Source organism: Thunnus maccoyii, chromosome 18, assembly GCF_910596095.1.
Source record: "Thunnus maccoyii chromosome 18, fThuMac1.1, whole genome shotgun sequence".
NCBI classification, from domain to species: Eukaryota; Metazoa; Chordata; class Actinopteri; order Scombriformes; family Scombridae; genus Thunnus; species Thunnus maccoyii.
Window position 1 is genome coordinate 6907724 of NC_056550.1, and position 18663 is coordinate 6926386.

At 40.1% G+C, this 18663-nt stretch overlaps 1 long non-coding RNA gene across 2 annotated transcripts in view; it reads left to right on the forward strand.

Moving 5' to 3' along the window:
* Positions 1-3740: 3740 nt before the first annotated feature.
* Positions 3741-18663, forward strand: part of LOC121883459 — a 42150-nt gene continuing 27227 nt past the window's right edge. Inside the window, exons 1-3 of one of the 2 annotated variants that reach the window (XR_006092221.1) lie at positions 3741-5298; positions 7074-7220; positions 17912-17945. This is a non-coding gene — a long non-coding RNA (uncharacterized LOC121883459). The remainder of the gene's footprint in view (positions 5299-7073; positions 7221-17911; positions 17946-18663) is intronic. The other variant, XR_006092222.1, reaches the window with a different exon arrangement.

The following is an 18663-nucleotide window of genomic DNA, read 5'->3' on the forward strand; positions in this document are numbered from 1 at the left end:
CCACCTTGTAAAGTTAATATGCTTAACTCGTTAGCAAACTGTTTCCTATTTACACATCCAGCAGACATGGATCAACATTAATTTGGAGTTGTGTTTCTGGCCGCCTGATGAATATTAGTCCAATATTTTACGCTGATGAGAGCAGTGAGAGTGAATCAAAACAGTAAATTAGTGGCCGTAAAACCAAAACAATGAGCTAAAGGACAATATAAAGCTCAGTACAGTTGAGGGGAACTGCGGAGTTGGGTGGGTTCATCACCATGAGTGACCTCTTTCTCATTACACATTTGATCCATTATTATAAATAATACTGATTATAACTGCTTTAAAGTTGAAAATGATATCGTATGTGGTTTTTGAAGAATTTTACTGTCACTGTTTCGAACATACTGTACATACAGTAGGTATGGAGGAAAAAAAAGAAACAGTTGTGGGACCCCAGTTGCCGTCAATGATCGCATGTTTCTGTGCCTCTCGGCAGTATAACAGTGACGGGGCCCAGCACATGGCGACCAGGGGACCCCAGCACCCTGCTGTCTTGAGTGCCGGCTGTGTTACCGTGGGCTGTGAAGTTATGCGAGGTATTCCACTGTAAAACCAAACCAGGACACAAGGAGTATATTCTTTCCAGCCAAATATCTGCCCCTTGGGGCTGAGTAACTGTAGCCTTGCATGAGAACACTTGCAGCTTCGCACCTCAGCCTCAGCTCTCTGTTCCCAGAGAGCCGAAACTCTCCAAAACCCACCTCATCTGGGCGCTTTGACAGAGAAGAGTCACCGCTCCAAGCAATCATACTGTGTTACATTTTTTGTTGATATTGCTTGGAAATTGGCATCTTTCTGCATAGTCTCATAGTGTTTATTTTGATGAGCTGTCTAAAGGGAAGGGAGAGCTGTGTCATTGCAGGAGAAGGTAATTTATTTGAACACATGGTTGCTGTTACTATTATCATGATCAGCCTTTGAGATTCCTGCTTCTTTGGTCTGATCTTTGGAAGCGGCTCCGGTGTCCGTCTTGTATCAATTCAAACCAATTATCCCCCAATCCCTTTCCCACTGTCCTCTCTCCCTTGCCGCTGTGAGTCACATGTTTATGCATGATTCTCTTACCAGTTTTAGGCAGATGCTGCCCTTAATCACTATAAACAGATCATTGCGGTGTTCAAGTTGAAAGGGATTTAAAGATCAGATGGGAAGGTTTTTGTTTTAAATACGAGGTTTTATTGGAAAGCTTATGAGGGAGATGATTGAGCAGAGGAGGAAGGATGGGAAGCTGGGTTTTAGTTCTGTTTGGATACCAGCGGTTTTAATGAGATGATCCTGCTTCCAGCCAGCTCAGTCAGAGCGCCTGCTGCCATGTGTGTGTTGTTAGGATTTAAGTATTCTGGTCAATAACAGAAAGAGCAGCGTCTGGACGGCACATGTAGCTTCTCCTGGAGAAAATTTGCCCACTCTGTGGAGGCAATATATACTGAGGGGTGATAGTCATGAAGTACACAGGTCATTGGTCATGATTCTCCCAAGACTCACAGTCCCACAAGCAGATTTTGTTCCCCAGTGAGCCCTTCCTCTCTATCCAGCTTTATAAATATATGACCCACTTATTTTGCATCCTCCAGAGACTATATATCCCTGTCACATTATTATAGTATATGTGGTAGGAAATTAGAGACTTGGTAATTAATCAGTATGACTGAGTGGTTAAAGATACTGTAGGTGAGAGAGTGTTGTTAGGCCAACATCTTTCAAATGCACCCAATATTTGTAGGGAAAAACATAGTTTTCTATTCTGAGCACAGTTTCATATTACTTTGTGTTTACAGAATAGGTTCAGATCTGAAAACATTACTCTCATGCCAAAAATACATTGAGCGGATGGATGCTTATGCCTTCCTATCATCCCCTGACTTTTCATCAAGCGCCACCGTCAGGTCAGAATTGTCCAGTACTTTGGTTTATGACCAAATACCTGCAAAACTGCATTATCATCAGCCTCAGTTGTACCACACCTGCTAAACAACAGCAGAATTCTTATTGTGCACATGTTAGCATGTTGATGTTAGCATTTAGGCCATTTTTTTTGCCTCAAAGAGCTGCTAGAGTGGCTGTAGACTTTTGATATTATTTTTACATTTGTAAATGTTGCAAATGTTGTCATTCTTGCATTTTTTACTTTAAATGTTTTCTGGCAAAAAAAACCCCAAGCTAGATAGAGACTCAAGTCACGACGTTACATGTTCTGCCTGCATATGCAGCTCCTTCTTGCGGAATATCTAGAAGATTACTGATTGGGTGAGGTAGGAAACCACACATTACTGTTTGGTTTTCCTTTTGTGAGCTGGTGTAAATACATAAAGTATGTAATTTGAGGTTAAGGTTTCTGATTTCCTGCTGTAGGCCAAACATTGATATAGAAGTGATGCAGTTTGATGCACCTGTTTTTAAATGGCTTTGCTGAAGAAAAACTCTCTCTTCCTCTTTAGCTGTAGAACACCATAAACCCCTCCGGTGAGGGATGAGGAAACAGTGAAGCAGCTACTGCTACAACTACTGGTCTGACACCTGTGAAACATTTTGGGAGGTTTTCATGTCACATCTTGGGAAACTGTTGCAGAGGGAGTCTGAGGGTGGCGCGGTTTTGTTATTTGTGGTTGTAAACTTTGCTTTTTTGTGTATTTCAGTGGAAGGAAATGCAGAAAACACACATGCACACCACAGGTTTGCTAATGGTTTTTTCAGAGAAAAAAGGGTCTCCTTTTCGTATCACACATTTTTTCACCTTCACACATAAATCCTCTCATTAAAACTTCTTGAAACCTTTACCGGGGAAAACCACATGCAATTCAATGTTTTGAATCTCATTTTCATTGTGCATTTCATTCCCTTCTTTTAGACAAATACCAAATTCTCATTCCTTCAATCATGGTGTCCTTCACCATAAGACACTGCTTCGTAAGTAAGACAGCGGTCTCAAAGAAAAGAGAGGAAAACCAAAGCATCTGATTCATGTTGTGGAGCTTTAATGACCCCACATCACATAGAAACCTGTATACACACACATACACACACACTTTTTGGGCCCAGCCAGACTCCATTAATTGCTACTGAGTCACAAACTGGTGTCGCTGCCGGAGCAGTGAGCACAGACAATAGCACAGTGACAAATATTGGACTGGCACACCTGTGAGATGAAAAGGCTGAGAGCAATGTGAATCAGGCCACTGACAGAAAACAAAGAGAGGATTTGTTTTTTTTTTTGACTTCCAGCTTGTCTTTGTGCCGGTAAAAAAAGGGAGAGTATTTCGATGAAGGGTGAAATATTTGCACCGTGCAGCAGCTGTGGCTGGCCATGCTACACTGTACAAACCAGACCAGGCCTACAGGCAACCCTTCTTGCTCTGGTTTTTCCCCAGACCACAGATTTCTATCAGCTTGCATCCTCCATGTGGTTTACCACCCCTGGCCGTTCAAATAGGTCAGTGTGCCCTTGCAGCGCCAAATAAACCTTTCACTTTCTGACCCCCACGTGCTTGACCACAGAGGAAAACAAAGAACAGAGAGAAAACAAGTAGTCATGAGTATCACCAATGTAGGGGTGCTTACAGATGTAGTTCTTAGCAGATGAGTCAGGACAAGAAGAGATCAAGAAATAATTCAACATCCACAGCAATACATTTGTATGAAATGTTTTATTTCATGCATTATCTCTATAGCTTTACAGTTAATAGCATGGCCTGAGACAGAAATTAGGAACTGCAGCAGATGACATTCTTTATCCTTCCATAATACTCTTTAAAATAATGCATGTGCATCCTTTAGAATTGTTTCACTGCAGTGTATGTATTCTATGTAAGAACTGATGCGTGTAAGTGCTGTTTGCAAACTGTTTAGCTCAGTGACTCACTAAAACTAATCTAACTTCCTAGAGCCCTTCTACTGTCTCTGGGTGGAGTAGGTGTTTGCACATTTCAAAACACATTATCACACTTTAGTTTGCACTTGTACTCTCAGTTGCACTCAAATGTGTGAATGCCTTTTGCCTGCAGCCATCTAAGACGTTCGAAAAAGAAACAAAAGATAATTAAGTTTCGAGATAATGAAACTTAATTAATGACGAACTATGATTTTTTCTTAAGAAAGTTAAATGAAATATTTTAATGATTGTAAAATCTACACAGACCCTTTTAGGTTTTGAGGTGCTGGTGGTAATCTTGTAGCTAAACCTTCAGCAACTGTATGAAGTGAGGGTCATCTCAAAGGCACAGACTATTTTTCAGACCCTCAACATCCTTTTCATGTTGACTTCCAGATGCTTCCATCAGGGCGGAGGTTTAGTGTCTCTAAAGGTAGCACTAATAGATACAGATAGTCCTTTCTTCCATCTGCTTTTGGTCTCTAAAACAAACTATAACACCAGTCATTGTGTCTTTTTTTCCCATGACTCATGGTGACAGTGTAGGAGATATGGATCTTGTGCTGTGCTGTGTATGATGAATTGTATGTATTTGTGTTGGACTACTGTCTGTAACACAAACTGCCCCTCGAGAACATTCAAGTTTTTTGAATCTTGAATATTAAAACCAGCACTTTTTTTTCTGCACTTCCCTTTGCTGCCTCTTTTAGATACTTACTATGTCAATGTGTGCTCTGACAAACCCGTTTGAATGTTTAAAAAAGTAAAAAACACCTTTCCCTCTTGGTTCCTGTATAATTGTGTTAGATATGTAAGCCTGAATATCAGCTTGTAATATGACCAGAATGTAGGGTTTCATATCTTTGCTGACCTGTGAATGTTAATGTTTAAGGGTTAACAAACACTCAGCGTTATCCAGTCAAAGTTTCCTGTTATTTCTCCCATTTGATGCATTTCCTTCACGTTTGGGCTCTTTCACATGAAATCCCATTTCCTGCAGACAACAGTAAATGTACTGCATGATCTTAAGTGAACTGTTTTGTCTGCAAAACAGTGACTCTTACGGTATCTGAGAAAAAAGCACAACATGTCAGATGCGATAAAATCACAGATATAAGAACAATTTACCGGAGCTGTTATGTATACAAGTATGAAAGTTAACTGATTTCCTAAGAGAATTCACACCTCTAGACTCGAATGAGGAGCAACCAAAGGTGTTACTATTAATGCTCACATGGTAGAGAGAGAGAGAATTGAGCAGACACGACTCACTTCAGCTCTTAAAGAAAATACAAACCAAGTCAGAGAGAACAGAAAAGAAGAAGACAGGAACAAACAACAACTGTGTTGGGGGGATGGGCAGCCCAGAAGATTACAAAAAACAGGTAATTAAACAAGAAGCTAAAATAACGGACTAGCCAACAAGCTAACTGGCCTGCAAACAACAACAACAACAACAACAACAAAAGAAAGTTTGATGCAATTGTGGGAAAAACTCTACCTTAGGAGCTAAAAAATGCACAGGCAAAGAAAAACTTTAAAGGAGAAGTTTGACATTTTGGGAAATATTCTTATTCACTGGAGTTAGATGAGAGAACTGATATCACTCTCCTGTCTGTACGGTACTATGAAGCTACAGCCAGCAGCCGCTTAGCTTAGCTTAGCATAACACAAAGCTGAAACAGGGGGAAATGGCTAACATGGCTCTGTCCATTTCAGGCAGAAACAGGTTAAGAGAACTCCTCCATGTTTTTCAGATTGCCATAAAAACTATTTAAAGGTGCAGTGTGTAGAATTTAGTGGCATCTAGTGAAATGGACTTTGCAGAAATTGAATATAATATTCATAAATATGTTTTAATTACTGTATAATCACCTGAAAATTGGAATCATGTTTTCGTTACCTTACAATGAGCCCTGTTGCACCCGCCATTTTTCTACAGTAGCCCCACATGGACAAACCCAACACTGAATGTAGAGAGGACCTTTCACAGTCACCGTAGGTTCTCCTTATTGACTGTATAAAAGATGGACATCATGACAGCTCCCCATGGATGTATAAAGAGAACTGGATACATCGTCAGAGGTGGGGACCCATTCATTCCTATGAAAGTTGCTCAGTGGCACATGAAGCCAAAAAAGTTTGACTTCCACGTATAAAATTACCTGGATCTTCCGGGATCATTGGGCCCATAGAGCCAGCGCAGTAGTGGTTTTCGCCGGCCGAGCCGGCTACTTCTGGTTTAGCCCTCCGGCTAAATTGAATGGGGATAAAACAATTCAATCGTGCAGCTTTTTTAGGCTTTCGAAATGTGATCGGACTGAATGAATCAAATTCTGATAGTGAGACAAGTCATTTCACAGGGGTTGTGATGCTCAAAAAAATTTATCTGCTGATTTAGAGAAGTCATGCAAGTCATGCAAGTCATGAATGTATCATAAGAGCTGGGTAGGGTTCTGCTACTCAGCATTGCAGTCAATTTTCCCCATAGACCACCATTGTAAAAGAGAGGTCTGTAAAACTGTTGATAGGACACCCCAGACTGCAAACAATGTCAGTTATGACTTTTTCTATTATCAATGTTTGATCCATGGAGGTTTTATATTTTAAAAATCTGTGACATCATCAATGTAAAGTCTATGGGCTGAGCGGGATATCGGGGCCAGCAGGGGACACACCACTGCGCATATTCAGTGGGCCACACAATGCGGAAGCAAACTCAGAAGCTAGAAACCTTTTTTAATGTATGCGCCCACGCGAGCAATTGTTATTGGACTGAATGGGTGCCATTTTTGGTCCGGTATCCAGCTCTTATAATACATCCATGCTGCAGACTCTGGTTCCATATGACGTCACACAAGCAAGATGGCAGCGAAACAAGATATTTTGGCTTCACTTTTGCATAGTGTTAGGAAGTGGAGACATGTTGTCCATATTCAAATATAGTCAGTGGTTCTCCTACATGCTTGGAGGGGGGGTGGAAGTGGGAGTGGGAGAGGGAGGGGGTATTCACTTTGTTGCAATCTGCAACAAGACAGACAGAAAGAAGAGCACAGTGCTTGAACATCTTTCTTTTCATATCCTCATGAAAAATTAAAATGAAAAAATGAAAAGCTTTGTAAACACCTCTGCTTCTTGTCACATTCTCTTTCATTGTCAGTGCAGGAGCCTGCATGTCTTTTTTCATTGTGTGGGAGAATTCCAGTGTTGAAGCTACAAGCGAGGTTTCCTGGCCCTGCATGTTTGCCTCGTGAGGGAATGGAGATGTTAATAGTATACCCCTGCTGTCGCTGCGCTCCACTCTGAGGTGTGTGGGTGGGTGTGTCTGTTTTTTTCCCATGACTTCACTGTTTTCAATGGCTGTTATACTGTTTTGAAGGGCTGTCCACAGCTAGACAACAAGTTGCATCACTGGAGGGCATTTGGCTTTACTTCAAGACTATATATAGCACAGGGGTGATTAATGGATATTTGAATGTTGTTTACTTGTGGAAGATTTACTATGCAGGAATGAAACTAAATAAGAATAGGCTACTAATAACTGTGGAGGCATTTTGTGTGATTTAAGGGTCTTTCACTGTTAGCTCAAAGTAGTTTCCATATTTAATGCAAATGTTATGCCTGTATGTACATTCTCTCAGCTGGCATCCATTCTTACACATGAAGATGCCACTTAACCTCACACTAGTTTTCTTTACTGTGAATATCTTTGGATTTCTCTCAGCCACCACAAATTCAAACCTTTTCTTTCCTGCTCTATCAACTGGCCTGTGTTGAAAGCAGTAGCAGCAGCAGCAGACAGTAATGGGTGGTTAACCACAAAAGGGTTCTCACTTTGCAAAAGATTGCAGTAAAGCAGTGGACCTTAGAATTACCCACCCTGCACAACATGGCTCAAAAATAATCATTCTTCTCAGAGAGCCCAGTTTTCTCTCTTCTCTCTTCTCCACCCACGCCTCCTTTTCCTACGTCCTTTAACTTTAACTCTCTGCTGTTCAGGCCGCTCCAAAATGTTCAGCCAATGACCAGAAAACACTACTCAGCTTGGAATTTTGGACATTGTCCACTGGGATTCTAATGAAATACAAAGGAAGTGGTAACACTTCTTGCAAAGCATTTTCACAGGAAGTCATTATTTACTAGTTTCGTGCTGTCTGTGAAGGGCTGGAATGTCGTGGGTGTCGCTTGACCCGCCAGATTTCAGTGCTGATACATTTGATCCCCAAAAATCCCCTCATGAAGGAAACTGACATCCAGCGTTGTTTAGAGGTTTCTGTTTCTCTCTTTGTCTGTCTGTATTATGTCTTGCTTGTGCTCCTTTCATAAGAACATGTGAATGTTTTACCCTCTACAAAGACAACTGGTTGAGCAAACACCAGCAATCACAGGTTTAACCTCTGAATCCCCTTAAACAATGTTAAAATTCCCTATCTCAGCTCAGTGTTTGTTGTTTTGCCCAAAGTCACTCGAATAGCAATTAACACTGCATTGTCTCAACAAGTGATATCACCAAAATGCCCTGTGTGTCTAGACAAAGAGATACAGCTATCTAAATTACTACCTGATTTCTTGTAGAGCAGAGAGTGGGATTCCTGAGCCCATTGTTCAGAGCACAGTCCAAGGCCTTGATGTGGGCTCTGGGAGCAGATAAAATGCCTGCAGAAGGATGTGTGTTTGCTCATTATTGAGAATAGTTCAGGAAACACATGGCCAAACTAACCACTGATGAGCCTTCTTCATTTCCTCTGATTGCACAGGAAATAGGGCAGGTACATACCGTAATCTGCTGGCCATGCCCACAGATCTGTGAGGGAATATAACGCGTAAAGCTTTAAAATCATGAAAACTAATCAGAGCTTTGACTCACTTGTGTACATGTAGAAGCCACGTAGCCACTTGGTCAGTGTAAACAGTCTGCAAATCTGCAGCCTGAGGTCAAAAAGGAGCAAAAAGAGCTCTCAATAAGCTCATAAACAGTCAGTGTGCCAGTTTAATTTCAGTTAATGTCGAAACAACAGATGACAGTACTATTGGGAAACTGGCTTCGACTGCTCATTTGTATGGCGCAGTCCGACTCTGACAATTTGTTTATTTAAGTCACCTTTGAAACAGTGGGACATCCCAAAGAGAGAGGACATTATTTTCAAGGCACAAAGAATATGGGCTGAACAAAGAACAAAACAGTTTATTTCTTCACCCTCAGCTATGTGTCCTCTACTATTTTTATCACTGCTTGTTGTCTCGGCCTCAAGGGATCAATGTGACTGATGACTACACAGCCTGAGCTGGTCCTGCGACATGTGTAGTCAGTAACAATTGATGACAGTTTTCGGGAGTCAGCCAGACAACAAGACTCCAATTTACTGAAACAGATCATAAGTAATTTAAAGGAAAACTACTGATTATTCCAACTTGTGTTTTTATTTCTGTAGCCCCAGCTATTGGCCAACAAACACAAGTGATCAGAAAAAAATCCAAATGAGTCAAATTTATCTGGAAAATAACACGTGGTGAACAGTAAAATTACTGTCCCATGCCTGATTTCCTGCTTTAACTTTTATCAGTGTGTGCACATTTTATCAATGTGTTGTGCACATTCATGGTTTTCCTGTGAAAATGATGGGTTATTACTTTCAGACACACTTTCAGTTTTACCTCCAAAAGTAAAAGTAAAGCAGTAAAAGTTAGTAGTAGTAAGTAAGAAGTAGTAAAGTTGTAGCTAATGTGGTAAGACTTGTTTACAACCTGTATGATCATCTGACCCCTCATGCTTGTTGCCCTGTTGGAGCTATTGTTAGCAAGGGCACCGCATTCTCAGCTGAGCTCTCAGCAATTACTTTTAGGAACAATCATAACAGATGAAACCGATGGGTTTACTTGGGTTTACTGCAACTAAACCCAAGTTGTAGTAAAGCCTAGTCTTCCTTTAATATTTAAAACAAATTTGGTATTATTCTGAATGGATGTTACTGAGTATTGAGTGAGAGTGAATGGTGACATGGGGGAGGTCGCCAAGATGAAATGACTTGCAGCTTTTTCAGACCAAAAGAGCATAAAATTACATATATTGATGCAAATCTATGGACTGTTTTGAACTGATATCAAAATATACTCAAGCCTGGATACATTGGATGCACTTACCACCTGTGCAAGGCCATGTGTAAGTTATATATTTGTACTATATTGGTTTGTTAACTGGACCACAATGCAAAAGTATCATGCCAGAGAATTATAATAGCAGTATGCAACATTTAGGTGATCGATAATAGGAGTGCAAGGATTTCTATAACATGTTTACAATAGATAATGGAAGCATTGTCACATGGCTGTTGTCTATAGTTTTATTCATTGAGGGAGAAGTATAGAACAAAATCGTATGTATGTCTTTTTTAATCTTTCTCGTGGCACATGCTGGATGATGCAGACACATATATTGATCATTATATTGAATAGATATGGCTGCTAGGATTAGCAGAAGAAAGTGATCCCCACACTTTCACCTCCAAAATGAAATAGAAAAAGCAGCAGCCTTCAGAAAAGGGGAGTAAAAAAAAGGCTGGTTGCCCTTGCACTCATTAACATACCCCTCCCCACACAGTCCCTTATCATTACTAGTCATCAAACATTCATATCCTCACATTGTCCCAGAGGAAAGCTGACCTCCCAGCTGTAGATATAAACTCGATCCAACCCTCATGTTCCCCTCCTCCCTCTAAGAAAAAAGGACCATAGGGTGAAAGGGCAGAAACACTGCACCCACAAGAAAACACATTTCTCTCTTATTTCTGTGTTACAAGTTGACTCGAAGATCCTCCCAAGTATCTAAAATAGGAATAAATGTCCTCCTCAGCATCTTCTTCTCTTCCTAACCTCTAGCCTTTGCACACTCTTTTCCTCAGATTTGAGATGCAGCTGTGGCCTTCTGTGACGTCTGGAGGTTAGCGGAAGGGTTGTTGGGTCGGGCGAAGGCACAGACGGGGGGTGTTTGGATAGGCACAGGGCCAGGTCTGGGGAAAATACTGTTCAGCACGAGGGAGACTGAATAAGAGACTGCAACTGTTTTCTTTCACTAACAGTATACTTTTACTTGGTCCGTTTGTCTTCTTTGCTTTCCTAGCAGAAAATTAAAAAACATGTCCTCGTTCACCTCTGGAGTCTGAGCCCTGAGGAATCCCTCATCACTGCTCTTATTGATGGTCGTTATTGTCCACGCATGACCCTGCCAAAAAAGTGTCATCATCATTCACCAAGTGTTTATGACCAAAATCTTTTTCTTTTTTTTCTTTTTTTGAGATATGAGCCTTAGTTTATAAGCTAAAAGCTCTGATTTACCTCAAATTTAGTTACATAATATCAATATATTTTCCCAGCACAGCATGTGTTACTTTACTATGTACTTTTTTATTGCTGTGGTGGAGGTGCTTGCAATCATTCACATTCCTGATGCTTGAGTCTTAAAGAAAAAGTGTTTGCACGTGTGTGTGGAAGGGTAGTATTGTATTATTGCTTCCTAAATAATGTCTTCAAATGTAAGAGGCCTGGAGGAAAATGCACCATCTCCTTACCTCTCTATCCTTGTGAGGGCATTTCGTCTTCCTTTTTAAAGATATGCAAGAACACAAACATACATTATCCCCAGCTGACCTAACCACAGCAAGCACCAGCAGCAGTGTCACCGACAGTCTCACAGTCATCTGGTATAATCAGGTCATTTCCTCTCAACAGCTGATATATCTGCCACAGATGTGCCTCATGCCCTACTGTTATCATGTGTAAACCCTCACACCTCTTCAGGTTGACAGTTTTATAATATGATGTTTCAAGCTCCTGTACTGATGTAGAATTTATTACCACACATGGTCTGATGATAGAAGATTGGCTCTATCTAGTCCTGAGAAGTTGATGCATTTGAAATACTCACCACAATATGCCAGCAAAATTTTCATCCAAACATTTTTATTTTCATTAGTTTTATGTGTGATATAAGATGATTTTCACAACAAGTTTTTACTTTTTATTTAAAGATGCTTAAAAGGGAACATTTCCTTGTGACATACACATTGTGAATGAATACAAATAAACAAACAGGCTGTTAGAAATGAGGCTCCCAACCTTTTTCAGATGAACTCAAGCACCCTTTAGTCAAAACCACCCAGCATGTTCCAATTTTAAGGTGGGTGTTTTGTAACTATTCATCATATAAATGTGAATGTTGTTACAGTAAAATTTTCATACAGTTGAACTGTCAGTGTTTGGGTTGGTTTGGTCAGGTTTGCATGGACATTTTAACAATTCATCCATTACTTTTAGCTTCTCACCACTGATGTCATCACTATATACATATATATATATATATATATATATATATATATATATATATATGTATATATATATATATATATATATATATATATATATATATATATATATATATATATATATATATATATATGTATATATGTATAGCTATCTATTTCAACCATCCATTACTTTCAACTTTCTCACTGTATACTTTTACTTTTAGCTATTTCAGCTATTTATTCATTACTTTTAGCTAACTTCTTTGCTCCCTTGCTAACTAGTTTTCATTCACTTTCAATTGCAGTTACAGTAATGTTGTTTTTTTTTTTTTTAATTAGTATAGCTATACTATAAATTAATATAGCTATTCGAGAATCTTTCTATGTATCCCTGTCAACTGTGGAAATGCCCCCAGGGGTCCACACACCCCTGGTTGGGAATCATTGTGTTAAAATAGTAAGATCACTAGAGCTGTCATGAGCATCTAGGCTTTAGGCTTCCCTGATACACTGTAAACCTGTTTTCTGCATTTTTTGCAGGAGATACTAAACAGAGCATGTGATTCCTGATAAGATAAACTAAATGCAAACAAGTCATGTTTCTCCTTGGGCCTCTGGCTCCTCACTATCACTTCTTCTGTCTTATGTCATAGTTAATCACAGGTCTTATAACATGACTAGAGATACTAGCCTCACACTCGCAGTTTGGTAAATATGGGGATTATATTCTTAAATAAACTGTACTTGATTAATGCCGTTGCTCAGTTAAAGCCTCAGAGATTACTGGGGCCTGTCTACAGGGGAAACAAAGAGATATCGGCACACAGAGAACAAGAAACAGAGCACTGGCGTCAAAGCATGAAGTCTGTACTCTTAGTGGCTTTTTTTTCTCTAAGTGATGTAACACCTCACTTTGTGTTTGAATTCCCATCATTTCTGTTATGATGTTAACAGGTTTCGTTTCCTCCTCAAAAACTGACCATAAATACCTCCAACTCAACCCAACAAATTGCATTAGCAGCTGATGCCTGCGGGACGTTATTACAACATACTGTGGGAATTTGTGTGTGCAAGAATCTCTGCAACATGACATTAGAGATTCAACCCCAGTGGCAGTGTTATAACCTCCTGAACAAGCGCATTGAAGCAGAGCAGACTGGCTATTCAGGGGTAACAGGCTGGACGGCAGTGACCTGGAGTCCCTGCGAATTTACTCCTAAAAATAATTTCAGGTAAATTTATTACACACAATAACATCAATAATGGCTTGAAGCTTGCTTGTATTTTGAGCTGATTAAACAGAAACATGAGCATGTATGAGCAACGTGAGTTGAGGTTTGACCCAGATTGCTGTTTCAGCTTCAGTCATACATTGATTTCCAGCCACAATTCTCATAGTCAGAAGACAGACAGCATGCCCTGTGGTTTTTGTCTGAGGGTGGCATGACTGACACATAATCTTGCTTGCTGCCTCTGAAGTTTGTGTTATATTGTTTTTTGTTTCGTTCTCTTTACATGCACAGGAACCTGTTTTTGTCTGGTTGCTGTGTGTGTGATTGAAAAACAGGCCAAGATAAACAAGCATAGTTTGCTAAGGAATGTGTGTCTACATGCTACAGATCTACCTGAAATGCAAAAATGCAGGATTTATATTGTAATACATTATGCATCATCATCATTCCATATTATGGCCTCGTTTAGTGTCTTTCCCAGACTGCCAAGTGGGAGGAATGTTTTCTGAAGTGTTTTTTTTAAGTGTTTAGTTTAGTTTCTGAAGAGTATTTAGTGTTTCCAATGATGTTTTACAGTTCTGTTGAACAGTGGGAGTCTGGGAACTGCTGTGGCAGGAATGTTTGGACTGACAGTGGGGTGTGTGTTTGAATATATTTCAGATGTAACCAGACCTGACTTGGTTTTCACCATTTTCAGAAGTGGGCAAAGTGGCAAATATTTTTTAAAAATTTTTTTTATTTGTGCATTAAAAGTGGAAAAACATCACAAATCCCCTTCTCTACTAAAATATGCGTTTATATTTTTTAAACAAACCTCAAACCTCAGCAAAGGTTGCTTTTATGCCAACAATAATTTCAAGAATAAGTGTATGTTTCTTTCAAATGTAGCGTAGAAAATTGAAATTATTCTTTAATTGCAGGATACACTACATGCTGCACATGTTATTAATAAAGGAGAAGCTAAAACAACATTGAGATTTCTTGAAAGATTCTTCCTTGCCATCAACTTCTTGGATTCTACTGGTGCCAATATAAAGTCAGTATAATGTTACGTCAGTATCATGATAAACAAAATGATTAATTTGGTCAGTTAGCTAGTTAAAGATTGATAATTCGGTTAGTTTCCTGTGCAGTGGAAAACAAACACAGCATCAGACAAAAGTCCTTTGTCCATCTTTAAAAGATTCAATTATGGTCTTTTTAAAGCTGCAATAATACATTTTTGGTCACTTTGGGGCAGCAAAATAAGCTTAAAACACAACACAAAGTTCTTGTCATGAACATGTTAGCTCAGTTGCTCATTTACACATCCACTCGTGTTCCTGGCCACCCAAAGAATGTAAGTCCAATATCCACTCTCCTTTAGCTCTGTTTTAGGTCTCCACCAACTCCTGATGGAAATATCTGGCTCTTTAGCTGCTAAATGTTCCACCGTGTTCACCAGCTAGTCGCCAAATTTTTGTCTTCCGTTTGGCGCTGAGTAGGTATGTACAGTGGGTTTTTAGAGCTGCTTCAGATGGAAACTAAGTTGATAAGAGCAGTGAGAGTGAACCAAAACGGTAAATCTGTGGGCTGGAAAATCAAAACATGAGTTAAAAGACATTAAAACACTCTGTAAAGCTGAGGGGAATTGCAGAGTTGGGTTATGATTCTCAGTGGCTTCATCGCTACGAGCGACCTGTTTCACATGACAGTCACGAATACCATTGTTAATATAGAAATAAAAGTTAAATTTAGTTTAGTTATTCTTTCAGACATTCCTTGTGTGTCCATGGTGATTGCCAGACAAACAAAACAACAAAAGACATTACCGTTTAAAAGACAGACATCAAACAGCACAGTGCTCCATAAAATCATGCAGTATAAGACCTCACCACAACATCACCAACAATCAAAATCAAGTCAGTGCAGCTTTAATGGTCTTTAAATAACCCAGCACATTTATCCAGCCGGAATTTTCTTTTTAACGTGCTATTGATCTGACTATTGTAGATGGCCTCGGTTAAGAGGATTTAGTGTCCTGCGGTGATGCTATCATGCCTGGAGGTGAAAACCCCCTACATTTACTATGGTAATGCACTCTTACTGCAGGGGGCGAATCAGTCCCTGTGAGCTAAACAGAAACCCTGCGACCACAAACTAATGTTTGAAGCTCCCATAGAGAGAAACACTGTTTCACTGAGCACATTTGAAACCCTCACGAGTGTACGTGATACACAAAGTAATAAAAAATCTTTTGTACTATAATATCAGGCGAGATCAGTAGAGATTTGTTTTGTTGGTCTAGTGTGTTCTTAGTCCTTACTGTACCGCTCTGAATGCTGTCTTGGAAATGTTGTTAGACTGAACCGTTCATTCGGGTGGAAGCATCAGACCGCCAAGTGCAGACAGTGGGACCACAGAGTTGTTTGCCAGTCATTGTGCTGCTATTGAGCACAGTCTCTCTGCTCATCCAGTATTGTTTTAACTCTCTTTAAAGCTTAATGATCCCAAACCTCAAACTTTCAGCACAACGGAATCCACTGTGTGCAACCCAATGGCGATTTTATTATTGTTTTTTGTTTTTCTTGCTCTTTCAAATGGTTCCCTTCCTTCACACAGTGCCCCGGCTAAACAAGGCCCCAGGCTGTTTGCTTTACGGTGGTGCCTTCCTTTCTGAGTTTCTTAATGTTGTGGGTGGGAAACAGGGAAGGGGAGATGGCGGGAAAAAGAACCAGAGGAAGAGAAGAAAATAGGGTATAAAGAAGTGAGAGCAAGAGGAAGAGATGATGCCAAAGAAAGCTCTCAAGACATATTGCTTGTGTCACCACTTGGCCTCTCTCGGTCTCTTTTATTTATCTGCTGCAGTTTGGAAAGCTTAAGGGAAGTGAGCCCAAATCCTTAAAAGTTTGCCTCGACCCTGCATCAGTGTCACTGGTTCATCGCTTTTGATTACTTCCATGAGTCCAGATGGAGGACAGTGACGAGAGCATGTTAACTGTCTGTGTCACAGTGAGGAGGAGAGAGTGGAGGATTGGGCCAGGAGGCCCAGGGCTCCGATAAGCTCTCCTTTATGAGAAATGTGGATTTCTGCCGGGGGCTGCGGAGTGCCTGAGGGGGCCTGTGAACTCAACCACTCCTCTGCGGACACTCAAGAGGGGTTGTGTGAAATGGGTACCTCCCTCTCCCGTGGTTGTGCGTGGGAGGCAGGTCACGGACCCACCCTCCCCATTAAGAGCACGAGCTGAAGGGGGAAAATAACAGGGTGAACTAGCCCGAGGGTAACACTGTAGTGCCACCCTCTAATCACAGTTGCCTCACTCACATATGGACAAAAAAAGTATATACTGTACATGCTTGTACAATGAAATACACACACACACACACACACACACACACACACACAGTATGTACAGTACACATTGAAAACACATGCTGGCACATCAGAGTCGTGCATAGAGTTTGTGTGCCACTGACGCAATTTAAAGGAAATGTCTGACATTTTGGGCAATTTGCTTATCTTGTCAAGAGTTAGATTAGAAGATTGATACCACGCTCATGTCTCAGAGTGGTATTGATCTTCTCAACTAACTCTCAGCAAGAGAGCTATTAACTTATTTCCTAAAATGTAAAACGATTCCTTTAATGTGGTGTAAAAGTGCACACATATAGTTCTGTTGAGTCCATGTACACACGCACACATACATTCCTGCAAACCTCACTGGTTGAATTTGTACCATTTTTAACAACACATCCTTCAAAACTGAGGGACAGAGAGAGACAGAGTGCGGACCTTTAAATACACCACTGGGATTGAAACATCACTTATGTCATTGAACTGTGGTCAGAGAAAATATTTTTGATTGACAGAGGTGATTTATAGCCACTCAAACTTCAAACAGATTTGGTTTATTTGAACTTGTAGCCTGTTTTACTTCCCTTTCACATGACTCTTCTCATAAAGTCAGTGGCTTAAAAAGATGGAAAAAAAAGACCTTCTGGCTTTTCACAAAGCTCGAGTTGCACAAAAGAAAGAATTCAGTAGAAAAGAGGTAGATCCCATCTAGCTGGTGCAGCGTGTGAGGGATTTTGGTATCGTGTGATTGAGGCTTTGCTGCCAAGCACAGAAGGGGCAGAAGGCTAAGAGCACACATTTTCTTTGGTTATGTGTCTGTGTGTGTATGGCTGTATGCATTGTGCATGTGTTTGAAAGAGTGTGTATCTTATCACATTGTGAGGACAGATGAAATAGAGTTGGTTTTGTTTGAACAGTGTAGCTTGGATTGATTTGTAACTTTCTTCATGTACGCACTACTTTGTAAAAACATTTTACTCCGTGACCACTTGAACAGGCCCAACAGCTTCACACATTGTGTGCATCATCGTCTCCTTTGAGATGATTTATTTCTGCTCAGGTCCTGTCTGACATCTTTATTGTCAACATTTGGTCCAACTGTTAACATGAACATTTTCTTTTTCTTCCTCAGGGCTCAAACTTCCAAAGATACATATCATCATGAGGTCAGTGGTAAAATGACTTCAGTGTTTGTGTGCTGGTGTGTGTCTACATGAATATGTGTGTCAGTGTGTAAGTCCAACTTGATCAGATCAGACCAGAGTGAGGTCCAGACTGTCTGCAGGAATCCTCCTCTGAACTGTAGGGAAGATTTATGGGTACCAGAGGTGCCTGGGGATGATCGCTTCATTCAATGTCTTCATTGTGCTGTGAACACGTGTGCTGTGGTATTGGGTAAAGGAGGTATATGGGGCGATACTCAATCCCCTTTCTAAAGGGATTAAAAGGGCAAACCAGACACATGCGCACATAAGCTTATAGAGCGCATAAAACAAACAATAAAATACCCTCACACATTAGAAGTATGCTCCTATTTGCTCTCAGGATTGTTCTGAATATTAAGCTTCAAAGATTTCAGCATCTACTGAGTTAAGAGATGTGGGTCAATTGTTTCTTAAATGAATGACTCAATCAATCAATCAATGATGAATGACAATGAATGTTTCTATAACTCTATTTTGATAAAAACCAAAGACCGAATAGTTTTAATGTAACACACAGGCTGTACTTATAAACAGTGGTAGTTTGAGCTAAATGCTAATGTCAGTATGCTAACTCACTCACCATCTTAGTTTAGCACAAAGCTGCTGACTGATGGGAATGTCTTTAGTTTTTTAGGTATTCAGTTATTTAAGTATTAGAAAAATTGAAATGTAAACTTCA